The sequence below is a fragment of the Bison bison genome, unplaced genomic scaffold (genome assembly GCF_000754665.1).
Source record: "Bison bison bison isolate TAMUID 2011002044 unplaced genomic scaffold, Bison_UMD1.0 scf7180017864527, whole genome shotgun sequence".
In the NCBI taxonomy this organism is placed as follows: Eukaryota; Metazoa; Chordata; class Mammalia; order Artiodactyla; family Bovidae; genus Bison; species Bison bison.
In genome coordinates, this window is record NW_011495078.1 from 8,965,482 (window position 1) to 8,990,123 (window position 24,642).

At 40.7% G+C, this 24,642-nt stretch overlaps 1 protein-coding gene across 1 annotated transcript in view; it reads left to right on the forward strand.

Annotated features, from left to right (window-relative positions):
- Positions 1-24,642, forward strand: part of FGF14 (fibroblast growth factor 14) — a 640,089-nt gene that overhangs the window by 288,865 nt on the left and 326,582 nt on the right. The gene's annotated exons all lie outside the window — the stretch shown is intronic.

Consider the following 24,642-nt stretch of genomic DNA (forward strand, 5'->3'; position numbering starts at 1 on the left):
AATCTGTTCTACAAAGAAGCAGTTCAGATCCATTTTATAATTTTCTGCCCTAGAAAGTAAGACTAAACAAGAAAATAGTCTTTCAAATGTTTATTGCCTGCATTGGGGCTTCCCAGATGGCATGAGTGGTAAAGAATCTGCCTGCCAATGCAGGAGACTCAAGAGATGTGGATTCGATCCCTGTGTCAGGAAGATCCCCTGGAGAAGGAAATGGCAACCCACTCCAGTACTCTTGCCTGAAAAATCCCATGGACAGCAGACCCTGGGAGGCTACATCCGTGGGGTCTCAAAGAGTTGGACACGACTGAGCACACGCGCGCGTGCGCACACACACACACACACACACACAGACACACACACACACACGCACACTGCTTTTATTGGGTAAAAGGGCCAGCTTTCTTGTCCTGACATCCAGCGGTCTTCTGGAGAGAAGATTCACAAAGCCAGAATGGCTAGTGTCCATTGGCTGATGGATACACACAGACATAAACAGTTACCATGCACCAGCATTTTCTTTCTAACTCTACTAATTAGAGGACTAGTTTTCACACATCTCTAAAGTGCTTTATTACTCTTTGGGATGTACTGCTATGATTATAAATATTAATGCATAGCAGAATGTTGACAATGACTCTCTGTAGGTTGAGGAATTATGAATGATTTTCTTATAGTTTTCCCAGTTTTCTAATATTTTTTACTAGGAGTACAAATTATTTTTGTAATTTAAATATATACATACTAAGAAAAGTCAATAGATTTCCAATTAGGCAAAAAAAAAAAAAAAAGCCTAATTGGCTAATGACTTGGAGAACTGATTTGACAACCTTAGCAAAATAAGTTATTATTAAGAATAAAATTTCTAGGTTTCTGTTAGTAACAAAATGGGGATAGTTTGATCAAGTTTACATATCAATCAATTATATCTGAGGGCTTAATTTACCGAAAGAAGGAGTCAATAGTTTAATTTTGTTAAAAAGTGACAAAACAGTAGTAATATCTCATGGAAATACATTATTATATTCTATTTTGTATTATGGGAATTTCATGTAGTTTGCTGAACTTTATAAACTTAACCTGGAGAAACTGAAGCATGTTCTAAATACTGAAGTAATTAAATAGTATTTCTAAGAGCAAAAGGTAAAAGAATGACTATTTTTGAGTATGAAGGAAAAAGAGGCTAAAAATAACATTGATATTTACTACCATAAGCTTTTAAAACACTTTTCACTAGAGGATAACTGCTTTACAATATTGTGCTACTTTATGCCATTCATCAGCATCACCACAGCTACACATATGTCCCCTCCCTCTTGAACTTCCCTTGAATGCCAAAGAATTTTTGTTTTCTCTTAAAAACACAGACAATGGAGCAAAAACAAACGGGCTCAAGAGAAAGCTAGCGATGGTAGAAAACGATAAAAGGAAAAATACTGGAAATCTCAAATTGGTAAAAGCAAGATGTGAGCTAGCTCTCCAGTTCATGTAAGAGAAGAGAGAAAAAAAAAATCTATCCAGAGAATTGAACAGATGACTGCTACAAAATGCTTCTAGATCTGATTCCCCGCTGGTGTATTCTAAGCATAAGAGGAATTCTGCTTTCCCTTTTGTTTTAAATCTCTAACTTCAGCAAGTGCCAAAAAAAAAAAAAAAAGCTTTTAGTATAGAAAGTTGGCCTTTTCTTCTCTAATTTAATAGCTAAGTTCCATAATCTTACTTTTTCTGTAACACAACCGCAATATGGTAACACTCAACATTCCTCCTTTCTTGAGAGTATAATTATCTCCATTTTGGTGGTCAAAATTAATGTTCTTTAAAATAAAACCATTTTCCCTTCTATAAATTACATTTTCCTATACTATCTTTTGTCCCAGATCCACACTTCATAGTCCATGGTCATTTTTCAAGGTTTCTGCTAGCAACCTAGTTAGTACTTTCAAATGGGACAGCTTTTTAATTTTTAGTGATTTTTAATTAATATTACTGTCTATTCTTCTGTCCCTTTATAACGCATGCCTTGTTCCCTAGAACTTATCTGAGGCCAAACAGTTCTATTTCTTGCCATTTTCATGTCGCCATTCTTTCTTATTCCTGCCCCAATGCTCATCCTGGATTGTGCAGAATGTGGCTGGAGGGTGCCTTTTGTGTTAATCACTCAACTGTGTCTGACTGTCTGGGAATCCATGGATCATTAGGCTCCTCAATCCATGGAATCATCCAGGCACGAATATACTGAAGTGGTTAGCCATTTCCTTCTCCAGGGGATCTTTCCTATCCAGAGATCGAGCCCAGGTCTCCTGCATTGCGGGCAGATTACCATCTGAGCCACAAGGGAAGCCCAGAGTGCCTTTTATCAACAAGTAAATCTGCATCTTGCATTCTGGAGAAGTCTTGAATTTTCTTCTGTGGCAGTATTTTCATTAACTAAGTTCACTTGTTGTGTATTTCTAGGTCCAAAGCACTTCCACTTTAAAATATTTAATTCACACAAATTATTTTTATTTTTGTGTCATGCTTATTACATGTGTAAGTTTGTAGGAATTAAAAAAAATAAACACTGCAAGCCTCACCATATGAAGAATTTAAAATATGTGCTGGTGAACTAAGACTTGGCAAAAATCCCTTAAAAACAGATGACATAAGCTACATATAATGCCAAAAAAACCTCTTTTAAAGATGTAGAGCAATATGAAAATAGAAAAGTAATGGGGATCATGGGCCCTATCTAGGGACTTTGGAAGCTTCATATTATTTTAATTTGGAAAATCAAGCAAAGCTTTGATCATCTGGGTATTAAAATTTTTGTTTATTACCATATCTATTGTGTCCACCACTTGATGTTCTGAATGATAGTGTCTCTTGAGAAAAATCAATTTTTATTTAATCTTTCCCCCTGGGCTAAGTTCCTATATAAGCAACATCATATGCATTTATATTCATCGTGCTAATGCTTTTCCCTAATGTCTTATTCTTAAGCACAAGTTCATTTTGTAGCTTCATTCAATTATTGATTAGCTTTGCATTTTTCCTCCCACCATCTTTGTCATTTTACTCAGCAAAATGCTTAAGAAAAAAGGTAGCTTCTTCTCAATCTAGTTGCAGACATGGTCGGCTGCATATGACCTAGAAAGTTCTGTGGCAGAACCTGATTTTATGACCTTCAACAAGTTCTTTAATCTTTTTCTGCATTGGTTTCAGCATTGCTACTGATAAGCTACTTGAAACGGAGGTGTCATCTTAATTAGTTCCTTCTCACCAGGCTCTGTCTGTCTACAGCTATCCAGCTATCTATCATCTATCTGTGTAGCTGTCTATCATCTTTTCCTCCTCCTCCTCATTCTCCTCTTCCTTCTTCTTCATCATCATCTCTATATATAATTTTCTGTAAGTGCTATATTCCTTAGACCCAAATCACAATTAATTTGATTACTTGGGGCATGAGGCATTCTGGGTAAGTAATTTACTGGGTGAGTCAGCATCATTTGATGAACAGGAGGATGAGCTTCACAGTCAGGCAGCCTAAGTTCAAACACATGCCACCTCTATGAACTTGAGCCATTTAAACTTTCTTCTTAGCTCCTGTGACATTGCAATGACTCTCAGGGTTATTTGAGGGGTTAAATGCATTAATAAATATGAAACATTTAAAAGAGAACTTGGAACATTTAAGTCTTTAACCAATATTTGCCATTGTTATTGAAAATATTTATTTCAAAAGTAATTTTAATAATCTTTCAAAAAAAAAAACCCAAAAAAGTTCGCTAGCCTGCCAGAGTATTTGCAATCGAGGGGATCTAGCTAGATCTTTCTAGTTCATCAAAATGCTTATAAAAAGTTGTGTTTTGATTTTCAGCAATGTAAGGCAGTGTGTAGTGTGTGGTTTGTCTCTCAATCGTGTCTAACTCTTTGTGACCCTTTCTTTGGACCGCCGCCCACCAGGCTCCTCTGTCCATGGGACTCTCCAGGCAAGAATACTGGAGTGGGTTGCCATTTCCTACTCCTGGGACTCTTTCTGACCCAGGGATTGAACCCAGGTCTCTGCGTCTCCTGCATTGCAGGTGGATTCTTTACCTGCTGAGCCATCAGGGAAGCCCAGCAGTGTAAAATGCAACCAAATAATCAAGACTCATAAGGATTGAAGAATATCCAAGAGTTTAGTGGTAAGGTGGAAACTAGGAATCTTATAGGGAAGTCTCTTAAGAGGTAAAGAGGACTTTTCCCAGTGAACATGTGGAAAGACATATATATGTCTTTCTCACACACATATACAGTGAGATACTCCTATTATCATCATCATCTGTAACAAAGGAAAAAGTGCATGAAGGCAAATGAGATTTAGGGGGTTGTTGTCAGGAAAGTATGGGATGAGGGGTTAAGGTACAAGCTGAAAGCCTGAGGGTTGGGGCAGGGTTGGAAGGTGATAAGAGTTTCAAGAGAATGAAGTTGGAAGAGCTATAATGGGGAGGAGGAGAGAATGGCAACTAAGACCAGAAGTCCGGCTACCAATATGTGGATTGGATATAAAAATAACAGCCTGACATACAACTGGGAAACTAGAAAATTCCGAAATATGCAGAAGTCATCAGTATATTGGATGACATTTTGCTTGGGTGAGCTTGTGAATAAATTAAGTTGCTTTTTAATTGGTTTCTTTTAAAAGCAAAAACAGCCCAGGAGAACAGAACTCGTGACTCTAATACAGCCTGAGGATTGGTAGCAATTATAAACAATATTTCAGTCATTAGTGACTTCTCATTTTGTTTTGGTCAAGTTACATTTGATTGTATTTGATTGAAACATGACTTTTAAATGCCAAAAAAGATTCCCTTGGCAAAACACAGTTTTATTAGACCCTCTAAGACAAGCTAGGATAATTCTGTTTGTATTAGACATCAAGAATTTGATGTTTCAGTGCCTTTAAACTCAAAAAGATTAGGAGCTTGATGATATTCACACTCTATTAGCTGTGTTCTGAACCCACCCGATAAAGCAAAAATGATCCCATTACATTCTCAGTCTGAATTCAAAGACATCCTCTCCAACCTTATGGAAGTATTTGAGTATGTGCAATTTATACATCTAAGAATATGTTCAGGGTAAAATACAAGGATGTATTAATTAAGATAAGTTTCTACCTGCATACTCAACACTCTATAGTTGCAGCAACAAAATATGATTACAAATGAAAGCCGAATTTTAAAAACGTTCTTGGGAAATAAGGTTCTAAGGATTAACATTTTTTTCTGTACTGATTTATCATTATTAGTAGCAAATAATGAATCAAAATAGGGCCTTTTTTTTTTGGAAAAAAAAAAAAGAGGTAATTACTGGCAGAGAGAATTTTCTGGTAAATAGAAATAAATTTGTCAGGTATTCATATCTTCCTGAGAAGGATTGTCGGGGGAGACTGGTGAAGGGATGTGGAGCAAAAGGAGACTTTGCCAACACCAGTAGTTTGGATTGTCCCATGACCAGATTTTCCGTCACTGGGCAACGCATCACAGTAACGTTCCAGGTCTGTGAAAGGTTTGTTTTCTCTTCATGAAGTGGGTGAAGCCCATCTGTGGGAGGGGGTAGTGGACAAGCACCTTAGCGTGGGCATGAGACCTCCCAGACAGGCGTCTGAGGCAGAATTTTAGAAAAGAGTTCCCATGGAGGCTGAGGATTTGGAATCTGATTCTTTTAAACCACCAATGCCTGAATACCTTCGAAAGTGCTGACATTATGCTCTGGGGAACACATTCCCTAATTTATTTTTATTTTATTAAAAAAATTTATTGGTGTATAGTTGATTGACCCACACATACCAATTCAGGAGACACAAGAGATGAGGGTTCAGTTCCTAGGTTGGAAAGATCCCTGGAGAAGAAAATGTCAAGCCACTCCAGTATTCTTGCGTGGGGAATTCCCATGGACAGAGGAGCCTGGCGGGCTACAGTCCATGGGGCCACAGAGCGTCTGACATGACTTAGCGACTGAACACACACACACACATGGCTGACTGACAATGTTGTGTTAGTTTCAGGAGTACAACAAAGTGATGCACTTGTACGTATACATGTGTGTCTCTCTTTTTTTCTTTTTCTAAATTCGCTTCCTGATTAGATTGTTACATAATATTGAGCAGAGTTCCCTGTGCTATACAGTAGGTCCTTGTGGGTTATCCATTTTAAATATAGCAGTGTGTACATGTGCATCCCAAACTCCCTAACCATCCCTCCCTTCACCTTTCTTCACTGGTAACCAACAATTTGTTCTCTAAATCTGTGAATCTGTTTCTGTCTTGTAAATTAAAAAATGATGCAAATGCATCATCTTTATTCCCTTTAAGATCAATCTAATTTTCAATCCCAAATCGTGATTTTTTTTTTTTGCTAGTTGATGGTTGAAGTTTCAGTGTTCTGTTTGGCATGGACCAGGTTTCTCTCTCAGATCAAGGTAAAAGAGCCTAGAGCCGGTTATACGACTGTGGATCAGTAGGGCTGGGAATGGATCTAGATATGCGTATTCTGAAAAAGCTCCACAAATAATTCTGACTTAAAACTTTAGGGAGACTCAGTGTAGTGATACATCCACAAGTGAAGTCATAAAGAGAAAAACAAATATTGCACATTAACGCATATGTATGGAATCTAGAAAAGTGGTACTGATGAGCCTGTTTACAGGGAAGCAGCAGAGATGCAGACACAGAGAACAGACCTGTGGGCAGAGTGCGGGAAGGAGAGGGTGGGACGAATGGAGAGAGTAGCACTGAAATATATACATTACTATGTGTAAAATTTGCTGTGCGACAGGGAGCTCAAAAGTGCTGCTCTGTGACCACCTAGAGGGTGAGATGGGAAGGGAGATGGGAAGGAGGTTCAAGAAGGAGCGGACATATGCACCACCTATGACTCATTCAGGTTGATGTATGGCAGAAACCAACACAACATTGTAAATAATTATCCTCCAATTAAAAAAAAAAATAGCTGTTCCCACAGGTAGGAGAACTGCAGCATGGCAGCCGTGTTGTCAGGGACATTTCCTGGTCTTTTCTTCAGCGTCTATTTCTTGCAGTGAGGTAGCCTAGGTAGTAACCATTTCCCATCTTATTCTTTTTACTGCTTATGCATTTGGAAGACATTTGATGTAAAATATTTTTATTCTCTGTGACCTCAGTCTTAACTTTAACATCATCATCTTCTGTGTCTGCCTCTGAGGAGATGGGGTGTGTGGGTCAGGACCCTTGCCTCCTGGTCTTGAGCCACTTCTGTCAGTGGCTCTCAAACATGGCTGCAAATTGGTACTAGCCATTGGGTGTTTTTATTTTTTTTTAATTAGAAGATAATTGCTTTACAGTGTTGTCTCTATGTCCATTGGCAGATGAATGGATTAAGAAGTTATGGTATGCATACACAATTGAATCAGTAGGGCTGGGAATGGATCTAGATATGCATATTCTGAAAAATCGCCACAGGAAATTCTGACTTAAAACTTTAGGGAGACTAGCATAGACCAGTGATACCTCCACAGTTGAATTCTAATTATGATACTCTAGGTGGGGTGGGGGGCTTCCCAGGTGGCGCTGGTGGTAAAGAACTTGCTTGCCAACGCTGGAGACATGAGACACGGGTTCGATCCCTGGGTTGGGAAGATCCCTTAGAGTAGGAAATGACAACCTGCTCCGGTATTCTTGCCTGAGGAATCCCATGGACAGAAGAGCCTGCTGGGCTACAGCCTGTGGGGTCGCAAACAGTCGGACACGACTGAAGCAACTTAACACGCGTGTTGGACAGTAAATGATCTCCAGGGGTCTTTGTGACTTGAGGAGGGGTTCATGTTCTTCTCCACCTCTTCTAGGACAAAGCTGCCAGTGTCCTACCCCTGAAGCATGTGCCCATGCCACCGAGGGGCAAGTGAGGGGAGAGGGAGGAAGAGAAACCCTGGTCTAGCTTCCTAATGAACATGGTACCCAGACCAGACAGGAACATCCTGTCTTCCATTTCCACTATACCAGCAAATCCACTTTTTACAATATATTGTCCAGCACTCAGTGGAGAGCCATGGCTTGTAAATGTGACTTGGATTCTTGCAATTAGTAAATGAAAAACATTTGTCTTTGGATCTGTTCATGCTGCTAATTGAACTTGTGCATGAAAGTCAATCAAAATAATTTTATGCCATAGAATGTCATGTGTGTGCATGCTCAAGTTGCTTCAGTAGTGTCTGACTCCATGGACTATTGCCTGCCAGGCTCCTCTGTCCATGGGATTCTCCAGGCAAGAATATTAGATTGGGTTGCCATGCCTTCCTCCAGGGGATCTTCCCGACCCAGGGATGGAACCGGCATCTCCTGCATTGTAGGCATATTCTTCACTGCTGAGCCACTGGGGAAGCCCATAGAATGTTACATCCTGCTCTAAATAGGTGTCAGTGAAGGTATAGCTAAATGTCTCTTTCTGTAAAATTGTGATCTACTATGTAAGCCTGTGAGAACTACATCTTCTAGCGCCTTGTGTTCCAAGTCTCTGGAATTCTGGACTTGAACGTGGAAGACCTCAGTGAGAGGACTATGCCCAAACTGCTCAAGTTAGATAAATCTGTTTTCTCTTCTAAAAGTGAGGAATATATCTACTTACCTGATAGGTTTATAGGAGGACCAGAAATGAAAGTGTAACATGCAGATACTACAAAGTGCTGACTGCATGGGTTTTAAAATAAAATAATTTAGCAAATTAATTCATTACTTTTATTATCCACGTTGTTTTTAAAATAACCCAGAACCATGCCTATTTAATCATATCATTCCCAAAGATAATTTGAGCAACTTCTTTCTTTATTCCCCATGCCTAGAGCAGAATGGACCACATGTTGATTGAATGACTAAATGAATGAATGTTTATTTCAAGACCTAGACTTTGAAATGGAGTAAATATACTTTTCAAATGACCTAATAATCTTCTGAAAAAGGGGTCAGTAGAAAGCTTGCAGGTGATGTATAGGAATTCCACTCGTGAGATGTGGCTCCCAGCGGGCTTCCAGGTTTCTAACACTGAGCTGGTGGGACTAGCGGGTGGCAGGAGTGAGAAGGGAGAGCCACAGTTCCTTGCCACTGCCCCCGCCACTTAGATTCACCTCTACTGGTCTGCACTCAGGAGCCTGACCATGTGGCTTGAAACCTGGCCTCTTTACCTACTGTCTGGGCCAGTCACTGTGAGTCGCCTTCTGTTTCTCAGTTTCTCAGTTTCCTCGTCTCTAAAAAGGGAATAATAATAGTAACACCTTCCCCAGGGCTGTGGAGGATTAAATTAGACATGAAGGGCTCCTCTGTCGAAGGAATTCTCCAGGCAAGAATACTGGAGTGGGTTGCCACTTCCATCTCCAGGGGAATCTTCCTGACCTAAGCCTGGGTCTCCTGCATCGCAGGCAGATTCTTTAAAATCTAAGCCACCAGGGAAGCCTATAAAGTACTAGAACAATATTAATTCACAATAAGTGCTCAGTAAAGGGCAGCGATTCTTTCCACAAATTGGGTATGCCTCATATTAGATTTTGTTTGTGCAATGGACTAAATGTATTACCTAAACTACAGAGCTGAGGATAACATGAGAAATAAATAGAGAACACACAAACTTAATCTTTTAAAGTGTAGGGAATATTTCTAAAGAAATTTTTAGTTTTTACTCGACACATGAGATAATAAGATGCAAAATTACTAAGAGTCAAGTCAGGCTGTGATTATCTGTCTAATGATAGGGATGGGGACTCACCTTTATCCTGTGCCAGGTGTATTACATATGTGTGTCATTTCATGCCCAGGGTGACCTATAAAATAGGAAATGGTCACCTCAAATTAGACAGGTACTTAGAGCTTTGGAGAGGTTGACTATCTTTTGCATAAGTAAAGAACAAAATTTGAAACTTGGAAGCCTGTACTGCTTTTGCTATACCAAGTGCATTCTAGTTAAAAAACGCAGAATCTAAAGTTACTTGGATTTCATTTGAAAACTTTTTTCATGAATATGAACATAAATTCCTAAAATGAACTATCATCTTTCTGAAATCCAATTATTTGGAGAAAATGCCCAGCCATTGGTGGAAAGCAGAGAGAAAATTTACTATCAGTATCTTGAAAAGGGCTTCCCAGATGGTGCTAGTGGTAATCTGCCTGCCAATACAGGAGATGCAAGAGACATGGCTTCAATCCCTTCGTGGGAAAGATCTCCTGGAGGAGGACATGGCAACCCACTCCAATATTCTTGCCTGGAGAATCCCCATGGACAGAGGAGCCTGGCAGTCTACAGTCCATAGGGTTGCAAAGAGTCAGACTCAACTGAAGCAGCTTAGAACATCTTGAAAAAGTATTAACACATTGAAAAAAATCTAAGATCTTTACAATTGAATAAAACACAATTTCTTTCAAAACGCTTCCATATTCTATTTAAGTATGGGGTTTTAAATATACTGTATTTAATAGCAATCATTATATGAATTAACTACACCTAGAATTCTTTATGCTTCCCAGGCGTAAATTGTGGGAACAACCATACCTCTGCTTTGGTTCAGTTTATAACACAATCTGGAAGAAAGATGTTACTCATTTGTTTGATACTAAACAGGATGGAAGAGGGGTAGGAATTGATTACCCAGATAAACAATTAAAGCAGAAACCGAAATGCTATTAGTAGAACAAGGCAGAAAAGCACTTACTGCTGTACAAAGAAGAATTTCTGCTAAAAATTTGGAGTTATTCGGTGGTAAAGAACCTGCCTGCCGATGCAGGAGGAGAAGATTCAGTCTCTGGGCTGGAAGGATCCTCTGGAGAAGGAAATAGCAACCCACTCCGGTATTCTTGCCTGGGAAATCCCAAGGACAGAGGAGCCTGGTGGGCTACAGTCCATGGGGTCACAAAAGGGTCCTAAAAGACTTAGCAACTAAACGACAACAAAGTGCCTAAACAACAAAAACAGCAAAGATATTCAGTGGTTAAAAGCCAGAAAGGCATAAGAGAGCAAAAGTAGGAGGAGGAAGGCGTTTTGCTAGAAAGCAATCAAATATGTAATAAATATTTTCAAAGGTAACTGCCGCCATATTTTAAAAGTGTGCTGTAAGACGGTGCTTCTAAAACGAGGTTATTGGAGTCTCTGCCTTGGTTGCGTAGCTTGAAATAAAGCAAGAGTTCCAGTCTGGAGGATATGCCTCCAACCTGCTCCTGTGACATTTAAGTGTGACACACCAAGGGAAGATTCTCTATTTGCATAAAGATTATGTGGGGCTTTTTCACAATTTCAGCCTTACTCAATCCAAGCAATTTTAGACAGCATCGAAGTATAATTGATTTGTGTTTTAATGTGTTCAGTGCAGACATGCTTAGAATTAGTTTTGAATTATATTTAAAAGATCCTCAGTTCAGTTCAGTCTCTCAGTTGTGTCTAACTCTTTTCGACCCCATGGACTACAGCACGCCATGCCTCCCTGTCCGTCAGCAACTCCCAGAGTTTTGAGTTGATGATGCCATCCAACCATCTCATCCTCTGTGGTCCCCTTCTCTTCCTGCCTTCAATCTTTCCCAGTCTCAGGGTCTCTTCCAATGAGTCAGTTCTTCGAATCAGCTGGCCAAAGTATTGGAGTTTCAGCTTCAGCATCAGTCCTTTCAATGAATATTCAGGACTGATTTCCTTTAGGATGGACTGGTTGGATCTCCTTGCTGTCCATGGGACTCTCAAGAGTCCTCAGTATATCTAAAAAAGTATCTAAAAAATGACCAAGAATGAAGAACATATATATATATATATATATCATATATATAATATTCTAATATGTTATATTCCCACCAGACAGTTTATAAATATTTTGAAAATAAGATCTATAGAAGCGTTCCTAAGATTGGATCCAAGTTTAGACCATGGTTAAGTACTTTATCTGTTTAATACATTGGCATTTCAAGAGTTTTGGTGTATGTAGAGGTTATTGTGGAGAAGGCAATGGCACCCACTCCAGTACTCTTGCCTGGAAAATCCCCTGGATGGAGGAGCCTGGTAGGCAGCAGTCCATGGGGCCGCTAAGAGTCAGACATGACTGAGCGACTTCACTTTCACTTTTCACTTTCATGCATTGGAGAAGAAAATGGCAACCCACTCCAGTGTTCTTGCCTGGAGAATCCCAGGGACAGGGGCACCTGGTGGGCTGCTGTCTATGGGGTCACACAGAGTCGGACACGACTGAAGCGACTTAGCAGCAGCAGCAGAGGTTATTGGGGAAGGGTGTCCTGAGTAATGCAATTAGCAATTGAACAATCCCTTCTGGTTTTAGGAGTTATTAGAATCCTCACTCCCCTCCATTTCCACTACAAATACTTTCTTCCACTTCATTTCTCCCAAATCTATGATCATCCCCCATTTCACTTCCTCCACCAAAATCTTTGCTAACTAAATGTATCTCACCCTGGTAACTCATTCTTTTTACTCGACACACAAAGCCCTAAGCATTCTGTGGTTGGTGATATATTTCTTCAATTGGTTTCATTTTAACTTGTGGTTATTTTTATATTCTAAAGGGTTTCCCTGATAACTCAGTTGGTAAAGAATCCATCTACAATGCAGGAGACCCCAGTTTGATTCCTAGGTCGGGAAGATCCTCTGGAGAAGGGATACATTACCCACTCCAGTATTCTTGGGCTTCCCTTGTGGCTCAGCTGGAAAGAATCCACCTGCAATGTGGGAGACCTGGGTTCAATTCCTGGGTTCAGAGAAAGGAAAGGCAATCCCTGGAGAAAGGAAAGGCTACCTGCTGGAGAATTCCATGGACTGTATAGTCAATGGGGTTGCAAAGAGTCGGACATGACTGAGAATCTTTCACACTTACTTTCTTATGTTCTAAATAAACTGATTATAAGCTTCTGGAGGATTCTTGTTTGTTTCTATTTTATTTTAATTATTTTCTGTTAGATTAATGAACTCCTTTAAACATGACACAGTCTTGGTATGTAATAAGTATTCAGTAATTGCTATTATTGTTGTTATTATTCAGCACAAGTAAGAGTACATTTTACATCTGTGTGTGTGCTAAGTTGCTTCAGTTGTATCAGACTCTTTGTGACCCTATGGACCATAGCCCTCCAGGCTCCTCTGTCCATGGGATTCTCCAGGCAAGAATACTGGGGTGGGTTGCCATGCCCTCCTCCAGGAGATCTTCCCAACCCAGGGATTAAGCCCGCATCTGCTGTGTCTCCTGTGTTGGCCGGGTGGTTCTTTACCACCGGTGCCACCTGGGAGCCCACATTTCACATGTTCCTCTGCCCAAAGCACTGTGCTAAGTTTTGAGGTGTCAGAGGACTTGAGGCATGGTTCCTGCTGTGATGGATTTAAATCCAGAGAGGATAGAGAATTGGAGCCCAAACCCAGCTCCAGAAATGAATGTGTGTGTCCAGTTCTAATATGTCAAGACCTAGTAGTAGCTGAGGGACATGGAGAAAACAGAGATTGCTGGAGAGTCAGAAGCTCATGGAAGGCCTTCTTAAATGTGGGGACTCACTGGGGAATGGACAGCAAGGGTAGGTAGGGCTCGGAAGACAAGAGAAATAAATGGGTGGAAGGTCAGAGGGCTGCCTGTAAGAGGAGCTTATGAACCAGGGTCTGATTTGCTTACTTGTCAAGTCTTCTATGTTGGGATAAATATTCTAAAAAAATTTTTGAGGCTAAAGGAAACTTCATCAGTTTATTAGGGGAGTATCAGATAATGGTGCACTTCCCTGGTTGCTCAGTGGTATAAGAGTCTCCTGCAGTGCAGGAGATGTGGGTTCAATCCCTGGGTCATAAAGATCCCCTGGAGAAGGAAATGGCAACCCACTTCAGTATTCTTGCCTGGGAAATCCCAATGGACAGAGGAGCCTGGCGGCTACCCCATAGACTGTAATCTACCCCATAGATTACAGTCTATGGGGTAGCAAAAGAGTCAGGTAGCAAAAGTGTTTCGTTCACTTGGCAATGAAACAATAACATCAGGTAATGGTATTTCAGGAAAGGTAAATTATTATTTTAATGAGGGAAGAAGTAGGATGGGCGTAGCAAAAACACAGCGACTGTTGCAACAAATCCAAACCTGGGTGAAGGGGAACTGAGCTGGCAGTGAAGGGAGGAAGGCAGAGACCAGCACGGTTTCCTCACCAGGACACCGTGGCCACAGTGGGGACAAGCAGAGGCTCAGAGTGACAAGGCTCAATGGCGGACATTGAGGGGTCCGTGGCTGCCTAGGTCAGTTCAGTTCAGTTCAGTCGCTCAGTCGTGTCCGACTCTTTGCGACCCCATGAATCGCAGCACACCAGGCCTCCCTGTCCATCACCAACTCCCGGAGTTCGCTCAGACTCACGTCCATCGAGTCAGTGATGCCATCCAGCCATCTCATCCTCTGTCATCCCCTTCTCCTCCTGCCCCCAGTCCTAGGTCAGGGATGGGTAAATTCAGCTGGAGGCCATATGGTCACAGTGCAACTACTCTCCTCTGCAGTTGAACCAGGAAAGCAGTCCTGGATAGTACTTGAAAACTGGCCCATTTGTTTCTTGTCAAATCAGGCAGATTATAGGAAAAATGAAATTGTCCCTCTAAGAATGGAAGACCCCACATCTGTGAACGAGAGTTATACAAGTAATGTGCAAATTTCCTTGTGTGCACGTAAATTTACATACATACACACACACACACACACACACACACACACACACACACACCCTATTCACCTGTGCATTTTCACCTATATATACATACTGGTTTAAATATATACCTAACAATGGGGGAAATGAAAACATAGAACCTGTCTTTACAAAGTGCTGATAAAATTTCTTAGCATTGTTAAGAGATATCCAATTTGAGACTAGGTTTCACTTTTTGAACATTAATCTCTTCTTAGCAAATATTTCCAATCCAGCAAGTATTTCTAATTCTTTGCCGCTGTCTACTACTACATGGCTCTGTATCTTCCAGATACGGTGCCATATCGCCTATTGTAATAAGTAGAAAAATTGGGATGGTTTACAAATAAAGATAGTTACATGTGTAACACAAATTTATGATGTGGAAAGAAAATAAAACTACTGCACTGATTTACCCCAAATTGATGCAATAGATGAAATTTAAAAATCAATCTAGAGCACAAAAATATGATCATTTTCAGAGATGAAAAACATCACATGTGCTATGTAATTCATATTTAATGAGTTCATATTTAATGAATATTTAATGATTACTATTTAATGTAATTCAATTTAATGCCATTATTTAGTCTAAATAATTTATAAATGTCCTGAATAAATGCTTTAAAAATATATTTATATACTCCATTAAAGTCATTAAGAATATTTTATATGTACTGAATTCCCAAATGAGATTAGATGTCTTTCTGATAAACTGCACAAGGGAACTCTGTCTTTAATTCTAAGAAAGCAAACATTTCCCCTTTGCCCCACAGGCCTGTGATGCAAACTGTAAGACTGTTTTCTGATCATGTCTTATAATCGCTGCTGCATATGGGCCTTGCCTTAGGAAGCTCCATCTTCCTGAAATGCCATCTTTCTCTTCTACTTCTGAAATTAAGCTCCATCTTTAAAGTCTAAATGCCAGCTACTGTGTTAAGCTCTGCATTCAGATATAACTACTTCTCTTTCTTGCATCAACTATTCACAAATGCACATTAACAATTATATCTCCCTTTATGCATTAAATCATAACAAGTGCTCAGACGTGTCTAGGGCATAGTAAATGCTCAAATGCAGCTCCCTATTTTTATTCTCTGTGGCTAGCTGCTTTATTTTCCTCATCTTTGAACACCTCAAAGTGCTGAAAATATGTATTGAATTGAGTTGAATTTTACTCACTATAAAAGAGTGTCAAAATTGGGCAAATCAAAACAAAATAAACTTTACAGATGTCTTTCCAGGCCTGCCACTTCAATACATTTTTATCAGTTCTGACTTGAGCTTTAAATATTCTACCACTCACATTCTATGCCAATTTGCTGACAGTCATGGAACCCAGATCTCAAAGCGGTCAGCATACAGGTCAGTTTGCTAAATTTCTGTACCCACCTCTGTTTCATTATGAAAGTTGTTCCTAAACTGTCTCTTACATAAAATATGAGTACTCATCAAATTGAAGTTCACAAGTGGAGAAAACCTGCTCAAGTTTCCAAGTGATGGGTTACAAGGTGTGCTAGAGCCTAAAGAAGAGAGAAAATCATCAGGACATAAATGTGTGTTGCTTAAATTCTGCAACAGTCACACTATAGATGAATTTCTTAAAAGGTTTCTATGAACTTTTCCAATTATCCTCAGTACAGGGGTAGGCCACCTATTTCATTTTCCGTACTCAAAAGCCTTGACTTTAATGAACATGATCTTTTAGCATAAATAAAGATGAAATGAATATACAGATAACTATTTACTAACTCGATGTCATAAGTATTGTCCCTGAAAGTGAACTGAAAGTGAAAGTCGCTCAGTCGTGTCCGACTGTTTGTGACCCCATGGACTATACAGTCCATGGAACTTTCCAGGCCAGAATGCTGGAGTGGGTAGCCTTTCCCTTCTACAGGGGCTCTTCCCAACCCAGCGATTGAACCCAGGTCTCCCACATTGCAGGAGGATTCTTTACCAGCTGAGCCATAAGGGAAGCCCAAGAATACTGGAGTGGGTAGCCAATCCCTTCTCCAGCAGATCTTCCTGACCCAGGAATTGAACCGGGGTCTCCTGGATTGCAGGTGGATTCTTTACCAACTGAGCTATCAGGAAAGCCCAATAAATATTATCCCTATGAGTTTAAAAAAGCATGTAAACATATTTTCTCTTACATCAGCCCCGTGGGAAATATTGGAAGCTACTATAAACACAAATGGATATGTTAGCATACAACTGTTTACCTCGCACCATGTTCTTTGGCCTAAAGCTTTTTCAGTAATTAAGACTGATTTAACTTTGGATCCTTTAAGCAAATGGGTTTGTGTATCTTGGCATGAATCACTCAGCATTAAGTTGGCTTACTGAATATAGACATATTCAAGTTAAGTATTTTTTAGTAAAGTAAATCCTATTTCTCTGGAAAAAATTTTTGAACCTCAACCATTTTGGAGCTGCTTCTCTGTAGTAATCCTGTGATCCAGTGTCAAATCTACTGATCTGTTTGAATATAAAATTCTATACATGGAGACCCTGTAATCAATGTGTTTACTACTATCTGGAATCTATCATCATCTTCAATAATTGTTTACTGAAGACGCAGACTTTGATTGTAGTGTGTGTCAGTATATACAGACACTTAAAGTGATTAATAGATGATGACATTACCATTTAAAATTAAATACCTTCTGTATTGAATCCAGTGTCTGTGATATTCTGACTGCCTAAGTCATTTGGCTGAGTGCACTGAAATGCTATGAAAATTGGGTTTACAAAATGACAGGCAGTTCTCATTTAATTTCTTCCACTTAAAAGACTCCTGGTTCTGGATGACTGAAGGTATTGCAAGAACCAGTATGTCAGTCAAGCCCTGTTGGAAAAACAAAATAAATGGAATAGGCTTCATGTCCCAGTTAGCTATATTTAACACTGTAGTATTTCACACTTTTAGAAATCTACTCTCCAATCATACATAAAAGCTCTGCATCAAAGCTACTGATTATCGGTGATAAAAATACCTGGAGATGTTTTAGAATTTCTAGCCATTAGGGATTCAAAAACAGTTACAATCAAACTAGATTTTTTTTTCACCATCTTGTCAAATATTGAGAGACATGAAAATGGAATAAAATAGGTCAGTGGTTCCTTATGAAAAAAAATTTAATTGGCTCCAATAGAGGTCAACCATGGTCAATTAAATGATCAGGGGAAAATATCTAATTATTCTTCTAGACCTACTTAATACTGGCAGCAATTTTCTCCTTTTCTCTTGGAAAAAAAAAACAAAAATGCAAAGACTTTGCCTGAAACAGTGGCAAAATACTTCTTTTTCAGTTAAAATGTGGAATTCTAACCTCCAGCAGCAGATCTTAATCACAATCATTAGTTTACTGACATTTTGAAATGAGCCAACCAGCCTCATTTTTCTAAGTTCTTCAGCAAATGTCCTTTTAATCAAAATAGCACAGCAACAGTTTGGTGAAACAGAATCTCCTTACATTAAAAAAAAAAATCGATACTTTTCTTTGCATGAGATGCATCTCGCCACACACTCTTCACTTAGGTTTTGGATCCGATCCTTGCTGTAACCTAATTTGAATTCTGGAAATGTGTTTTACTCTTGATTTAATCACTAAAGGTCCCTTCGCGTTTGTAAACAGGACACTGATGCCGGGTTTGTGATTTCGGGGCAAAAGAAGGCTCTCCTGCTCTGGCTGTTGACAGTTTAACCTTTCTCTCTCTCTCTCTCTCTCTTTTTTTTTTTTATTGGAGTGTAATTGCCTTACAATGGTGTGCATGTTTCTGCTGTACAGCAAAGTGAATCAGCTATATGTTTACATTTATCTCCCCTTTTTTGGATTTCCTTCCCATTCAGGTCATCACAGAGCATTGAGTAGAATTCCCTGTGCTATAAAGTAGATTCCTATTAGTTTTGTATTTTATACATAGTATCAATAGTATATAGATGTCATCCCAATCTCCCTATTCATCCTCCCCTCCCTTTCCCACTTGCTGTTTTTACCTTTACAGAGTCCAGGCTTGCTCTGCTCCTGGCACAATAAGTCAATGAATGTAAATAAGATGGAGTGTTGGAAGGGACTTTTATTTGGGAGCCTGCTGATCAAGAATATGGCAGGCTAGCGCCTCAAAATAACCTTCTTGGTGCGGCCTGGTTGCCAGGTTCTTTGTTGGATCAGAGCAGAGATGGGGGGAGGTGAGGAAACCAAGTAAAAAGACTCTTCAGTCCTTGCAAATGTCGCCTAGAATGGCAAGCCTTAGGCAGGGGAATGCGTTAGTCTCACTTCCTTACTCTCCCGCACAGGTGGGCAGCTCAGGTTATCTCCCCGAGGCAGGCCATTATGGGTGCCTACAATGACAAAGAGTCGGAAGCGACTGAGAGACTTCACTTTCACTTTTCACTTTCATGCACTGCAGAAGGAAATGGCAGCCCACTCCAGTGTTCTTGCCTGGAGAATCCCAGGGACGGGGGAGCCTGCCGTCTATGGGGTCGCACAGAGTCGCACACGACTGAAGCGACTTAGCAGCAGCAGCAGCACAGTAACAAAACAAGTGGCAGGATGAGGGTTAAAGTCACAGAAGCAGATCCAGCATAAATTCAAAATTAACCCTTCCTGATTACAGTATCCATACATATGTTCTCTACATCAGTGTTTCTTTTTCTGCTTTGCATATAAGATCATCTATACCATTTTTCTGGGCTTCTCCTGTGGCTCAGCTGGTAAAGGCTCCGCCTGCAATGTGGGAGACCTGGGTTGGGAGATCCCTTGGAGAAGGGAAAGGCTACCCACTCCAGGATTCTGGTCTGGAGAATTCCACAGACTGTATAGTACACGTGTGCTCAGTTGCTTCAGTCGTGTCTGACTCTTTGCAATCCCATGGACTGTATAGGGGGGTCACAAAAAGTCGGACATGACTGAGCGACTTTCACTCACTTGTACCATTTTTCTAGATTTCAAATATATGCGTTAATATACCATATTTATTTTTCTTTTTTTGACTTCACTATATGACAGTCCATCCATGTTTCTGCAAATGGTAGAATGTTTTTCCTTTTTATGGCTGAGTAATAATCCATTGTATCTAGGTACTACGTCCTCTTCATCCATTCTTCTGTTTATGGGCATTTAGTTTTCTTCCGTGGCTTGGCTGTTTTAAATAGTGCTGCAATGAACACTGGGGTGCATCATCTTTATGAATTACGGTTTTCTCTGGGTATATGCCCAGGAGCAGAATTGCTGGCTCATAAGGTAGTTCTAGTTTTTAAGGAACCTCCATACTGTTCTCCGTAGTGGCTGTATCAATTTACATTCCCAACAACAGGAGAATTTCCTTCTCCAGGGGATCTTCCTGACCCAGGGGTCAAACCTGGGTCTCCTGCATAGTAGGCACTTTCTTTACCACTGAGCCACCAGGGAAGCTGGCAAAGCCTTCCCTTTAGTCCACATACTCTCCAGCATTTATTGTTTATTGCATGCTCAGATCGAGGACCCTGAACAGTGCTTCTCCAACTTAAAGTACACATAGAACCCCTGGACACCTTTGTTAAAATGCAGACTCTGTGAGCAGGTCTGAGTTGGAGTCTGAGGCTCCTCAGTGGGAGGTGGAGGGAGCAACTTCCTTCTGTGACTTTCCTCTTCCTGATTTGCATTTCTAGCAAGTTTCCAGGTGTTGCTGATGCTGCCTATGTGAGTGGAGTGGCCATATCTTAGAACACTGACTTTTTTGTTATTGTTGTTAAAAGAAGCAAATCAAGTCTGGAAGGAGATAATGCTTTTACTCATGCCCTGGGCTCTTTGAACCTTTAGACAAAGAGCATGGATTCAATAGCAAAATCTGAGTAATGACCTCACAGTGTATCTGAGTACCACTGCATCTTCATCTCCTGAAATTAGTCAAAATGCTAGTGTCCATCTGAAGGTAAGCCTATTCCTTCTGCTCTGAAAGACTTGTGATCTAGAATTATGTGGCGATTTTACCCCCTGAGAAAGTGGATGTTTCTCTGCGTCTAGAGTTTTCATTTTTTTCCAGAGCTGCTGCTGCTAAGTCGCTTCAGTCGTGTCCGACTCTGTGCAACCCCATAGACGGCAGCCCACCAGGCTCCCCCGTCCCTGGGATTCTCCAGGCAAGAACACTGGAGTGGGTTGCCATTTCCTTCTCCAATGTATGAAAGGAAAAGTGAAAGTGAAGTCGCTCAGTTGTGTCTCTTAGCGACCCCATGGACTGCAGCTCGCCAGGCTCCTCCGTCCATGGGATTCTTCAGGCAAGAGTACTGGAGTGGGGTTGCCATTGCCTTCTCCTTTTTCCACAGCAGAGAGTTTTTTTTTTTTTTTTTGCAGTTCTTGAGCCGTGAGCTCATGCAATACCACTGGTATTCATTCTCTTGCTTGGGGGATTTACAGAGAGTTCAATCAGGGATCGTTACCTATTTTTCCTGTTAATCTCTTCTTATTTTTGCCATCTCCTACTCGGCAACTTTCATCAGATTTTTAAGGATGGCAAATAGACCTTCAGTGTCATCTTTGAAAAGCTAAGTTCTTGGAGAAATAATATTTTGCCAGGCAGACTTCACAGTGGCTCCCTTGTGGTTTGGATCTTTTGTGGCAGTTCTTTTCCTCTCCTTCCTCAGCACACTAGGATGAGGACTTGCAGGCTTGGGGGCTGGCCTGCGTCCCCAGTCCCTGAGGACACTGCAGGGAGAATGGTTGCTCTCTCTGAGATTGCCCAGAGTGGGTTTCCTGGGAGGAGCTCTAGATGGGGGCTGGGGAAGTAGGAGGAGACCTGGATATAAGGTACTTCTCTGCTACTCTGTGACTCTCCAAGTATCAGCTACCCCACCAGTGATAACGGGGTAAAAAATGCCTGTCTTACTTGCACCAGGGTTAGAAGGATACCATGAAAAATGCACGCGAAGGTCAGTCATTAGCATGTGTATAAATTAATTATGAGTAGTATTTGTGTTGCCTGGAGATTCCATCCCTCACTGGCTTCTCTGAATTAAGATTCAGTGGCCCAGCAGAGTTCCAGATGATCTTAATTGATCATCAAGAATGATGACGTCAATGGCAAAACAGGGCTCTTCTGCCCCTCAAGGTTTTCCATGATGCTTACAACAAATTAGCGCAGAGTTTTCCCAGTTTCAGCTCAAGGTAAGAATAGCCCACCAAGAGAATGTTCATTAGCATTGCTTGTTAGAACTGCCCAAGGATTTTGTCAGGCCTGGACTCAACAGCCATCCAGAATGCTAAGGAATCAACTTCTAACCCTGTGAAATGTTTGGGTGGCTTTTTAGCAACAAAATACCTTTCAGTGCTATTTCTTCTTACATTTTGTTCTTGCTACTTCTGGTTTAGAGTTCTTTTTAAATGGTTTAACTGGGAGCACTGAGGAAATAGCTGATACTTAACATTATTTGCACAAAATAAATCGCTGATGCCCAAATTTATTAGATTAGTTTTTAGTAAGGTTTGTCTTCTGTCCCTTGAAAGGATATTCTATAAAATAAGGATTTGGAGGCTTTCTTGGGGGTTGTCTGTCATACACACATACACACACACACACACAAAAGCATGGAAAGAATGTGGACAGTTACTACTCCTAAGGCGCGTAAGTTGTACACCTGAGTTTCATTCATCTACAAATTTTTATAGGCTCTGAAAATGCACTTTGCTTTAGAAAAAAACACAAAGTATATTTGAGATTAAAAATGGACATGCTGTATTGCCTTTTTAAAAATTTTTGAAGATATTTATTTTTTAATTGTGAATTTTATTTATTTATTTATTTATTGAAGGCTAATTACTTTACAATATTGTATTGGTTTTGCCATACATTGACATGAATCCATCACGGGTGTACATGTGTTCCCCATCCTGAATCCCTTCCCACCTCCCTCCCCATCCCTTCCCTCTGGGTCATCCCAGCGCACCAGCTCTGAGCACCCTGTATCATGCATCAAACCTGGACTGGCGATCCGTTTCACATATGATAATATACATGTTTCAATGCCATTCTCCCAAACCATCCCACCCTCACCCTCTCCCACAGAGTCCAAAAGACTGTTCTATACATCTGTGTCTCTTTTGCTGTCTTGTATACAGTATTATAGTTACCATCTTTCTAAATTCCATATATATGCGTTAGTATACTGTATTGGTGTTTTTCTTTCTGGCTTACTTCACTCTGTATAATAGGCTCCAGTTTCATCCACCTCATTAGAACTGATTCAAATGTATTCTTTTTAATGGCTGAGTAATACTCCATTGTGTATATGTACCACAGCTTTCTTATGCATTCATCTGCTGATGGACATCTAGGTTGCTTCCATGTCCTGGCTATTATAAACAGTGCTGTGATGAACATTGGGGTACACGTGTCTCTTTCAATTCTGGTTTCCTCGGTGTGTATGCCCAGCAGTGGGATTGCTGGGTCATATGGCAGTTCTATTTCCAGTTTTTTAAGGCCTTTTGAAGACTGTTCATGCTTCTTATGTTTGACAAACAACTAAAAAATGACTTAAATTGTGAATTTAGGCCACTTTCCATTTTGTCAGGTGTGTCGAGGAGGTGTCTGCTTATTTTGCGTTTGGATTTCTCAGCATTCAGAGGAAATAGTTTACCCTATCATGTTATAAAATTATAGGGAAAGGACCAAATACAGTCCCAACAGCCGCTCAGTCATGTTCAACCCTTTGTGATCCCACAGACTGCAGCACGCCAGGCCTCCCTGTCCATCACCAACTCCCTGAGTTTACTCAGACTCATGTCCATTGAGTCTGCGATGCCATCCAACCATCTCATCCTCTGTCGTCCCCTTCTCCTCCTGCCCCCAATCCCTCCCAGCATCAGGGTCTTTTCCAATGAGTCAGCTCTTCGCATCAGGTGGCCGAAGTATTGGAGTTTCAGCTTCAGCATCAGTCCTTCCAGTGAATATTCAGGACTGATTTCCTGGTTTATTTACTTTTCTTGTTCACAAGTAACCCCTCTCTGGATAAAAGGTCATTGTTGGAAGGCCAGAGACTAAGCAGAAGTGACATGAAAGATCATCTATTACCAAAGTAGAAGGTGAGCTCTGTGTCTTTGGGCCTTTACCTTTCTCAGCTGAGGGCTGTTCATCTTTAAGGCACAGACTGTATATCTTAAAGGGGTGAGGGGCATGCCCAGAGCCCCTAGATCTCGGGGTTCAGCTCATATCCTGTCTGACTTCCTCTAGTCTTAGTCATTTTTCATAGCAGCAACATTTTTAACATCTCTTGCTTTCTGAGCATATTCTTGTTTCATGGTTCAGTGTCTAAATCTCATCAAGCTAATTATCATGCACAGTGTATTTGTAGAAATGTTTCAATAGAATGTAGCAGTAGTACATCATGACTTGCTATAAATGCCAAGTATCTCTGAGATCACCTAGTGCCTGGGCATCAAAACATGAACCTTATCTGTAAATTGCTGAAAAAAAGCACCCCCCCCACACACACACATAATTCTGCAGCACTTGCTCAGGAAAAGCCCATAGATGCCCTGTTTGTAAGAGACAATCTTAGAAGACAGTCTTGGTGTTATATCTGGGTATATCAGCCGTATGATCATTTTAAGTGTGAATATCCAGGGACATGCCTTTCTGGAAACAGGTTATTAAACAGAAAAGCAAATTGGCGACGGACTGTCCGCTGGTTTTCTGTATAGAGACTCAGGGTGCATGGGGTGGAAATGAAACCCTTGTCTGTTACCAGTGAGGATGCACAGAGCTAGGGCTGGGGGGGGGGGGTGTTAAGGCAATTGTATCGCATGTGCAGACTTAGGGCAGGTTCACTTACAGAAGCTCAGGTGAAGCTGGAGATGGGCCAGCATCATGGGGGAGAGGGCAGCATGTTGTAAGAGAAAGTGGGGTCCCGCTGCTTGCTGCTCAAAAGCCAGTCAAGAGGCCAGGTTGGTGGAAAAGCTTGCTTTATTTTGAATGCTGGCAACTGGAGGGGCAAGGAGAGT